Source organism: Rhincodon typus, chromosome 19 (genome assembly GCF_021869965.1).
Source record: "Rhincodon typus isolate 14 chromosome 19, sRhiTyp1.1, whole genome shotgun sequence".
Taxonomy (NCBI): Eukaryota; Metazoa; Chordata; class Chondrichthyes; order Orectolobiformes; family Rhincodontidae; genus Rhincodon; species Rhincodon typus.
In genome coordinates, this window is record NC_063350.1 from 48,345,459 (window position 1) to 48,347,847 (window position 2,389).

Consider the following 2,389-nt stretch of genomic DNA (forward strand, 5'->3'; position numbering starts at 1 on the left):
GCTCCCCTGATGCTGCTTGGCCTGCTGTGTTCATCCAGCTCTACACCTTGTTATCTCAGATTCTCCAGCATCTGCAGTTCCTACTATCTCAGTCCTAGGGGTGTGGTGGTTTGTGTTAGTTTCGGTAGGGGTAGCAAGCTCACAGTTTCACTCCATTTATTGAATGGGCGCTGATACATGAAACATAGAACACCTCATGTCAGCTGGAAATTATAAACCTCACAAATTGGAGTGACAAATCCATCAGGAGATAAAGGAAGAGTGGAGTTAGGCTCACTTTCCCTTTCTCTGTTGAGGATTTTAGTGGAGAGTAGGCCATCTTGATTAAATTGTATTATTTTCACAAATCAAAAATGCTTTGCGTGCTGGAAATGTGACTTTTCTTATTTATTCATTTTGTGGGATATGGGCATTCCTGGCTGGGCCAGCGTTCATTGCCTGTTCCTAGTTGCCCTTGAAGGTGGTGGTGAGCTGCATTTTTGAACATCTAAAATAGAAATTGCTGGAAGTCTGGCAGTATGGGTGAAGAGAGAAAGCAGGTTGATGACTCAGGTCAAAAATCCTTGAGCAGAAGGATCGTTAAGCCTGTTTCTGTTCCCACGGATATTGCCATGCATGCTCAACACCTTCTGTTTGTGTCATTATTTTCAATCCTAGATAAGTGTAAATATAGTGACTGCCCAAAATAGGTTGCACTTTAAAACTCTCCTGTATTACTGTTGAATCGAGTTTCTTTCCCTTTCTGAAGAACATAAGAAGGAAATATAAACAGAAGTGGACCTTAGGGCTAATGTCTAGCAACACCCCAGTATTCATTACCTTCAATGACTAACCTTCTGTTTTCAATTCCACAATCCTGCCTTCTGCTAGACCCCTTAATTCCCCAAAGAACATCTGCCTCGCTCAACTTTGATTATGGTCAGTGATGAAGAACCCAAGAACTCTCGTGGATAGAGAGTTCCAAAGATTCACAACATTCTCAGTGAAGAACTGTCTCGTTATTTCAGTCCAAAATAATTAACTGTGGCTCTCCTAATCATAGAATCCCTACAATGTGGAAACAGGCCCTTCGGTCCAACAAATCTACACCAACCATTACAGCATCCCACCCAGACCCATATCCCTATAACCTACCTAATCTACACATCCCTGAACACTACGGGCAATTTAGCATGGCTAATCCACCTAGCCTGCACATCTTTGGATTGTGGGAGGAAACTGGAGCACCCGGAGGAAACCCATGCAGATACAGGGAGAATGTGCAAACTCCACACAGTCGCCCAAGGCTGGAATCAAACCCAGGTCCCTGGTGTTTTGAGGCAGCAGTGCTAACCACTGAGCCACTGTGCTGCCCCAATATGGGGAGAATGTGCACACTCCACACAGATGGTCACGCAAAAGTGGAATCGAACCCGGGTTCCTGGAGCTGTGAGGTAGCAGTGCTAACCGCTGAGCCACCGTGCCACCTAATGTTCTAAACTCTCCGGCCATCTTCTCAGTGACTATCCTGTCCAGCCTCTTCAGAATTGTTTGTTTCAATGGGACCACCTTTCATTCTTCTAAACAGGCTCAATTCACTCAGTCTCTCATCACAGGTCAGACCACTCATCTCAAGAACCAACCTACTGAATATTCTTGGTGCTACTTCCAATGCAAGATTCTCAAATATAGACACTGAAACAGAGCACAGTATTCCAGGCATAATCTCAACAAATCCTCACACAATTGAATGTTCCTGATTGTGAGGGACTTCAGAGCCAGGGGTCATAACTTAAGGATAAAGGGGAAACCTTTTAGGATTGAGTGAGGAGAAATATCTTCACCCAGAGAGTGGTGAGCCTATGGAATTCACTGCCACATGAAAGTGGTTGAGGCTAAAACATTCTGTTTTCAAGAAAGAGGTAGATAAAGCTCTTATGGCTAAAGGGATCAAGGGATACGGAGAAAGGGCAGGATTAGGGTATTGATCTTGATGATCAGCTATGAGCAGGCTTGAGGGGTTGAATAGCCTATTCCTGCTCCTATATTCTACGTTTCTATGAAGCAAGACTGCTTTGATTTTGTATCCCATTGTCCTTGCAGTGAAGGGCAACATACAATTCACCTCCCTTATAGGAGTATGCCAAAATCTCTCTGAGCATCTGCAATTTTAAACCTTACAAAAAATGTTTTCCTTTTTAATTCTTACTTCCCCCATGTTTTGCTCATCTTCCACCTTGTTGTCCATTCACTTAACATGTGTGAATCTCTTGGCAGCTCTCTGTCCTCCTCACTTCTTATGTTTCCACCTAGCTTTGTATCATTACCAAGATTGAATATATTAGTCTCAGCATCTTAGCCTAATTGAATAATATAGATTGTAAATATCAGAGGCGCCAGCATTAATCCT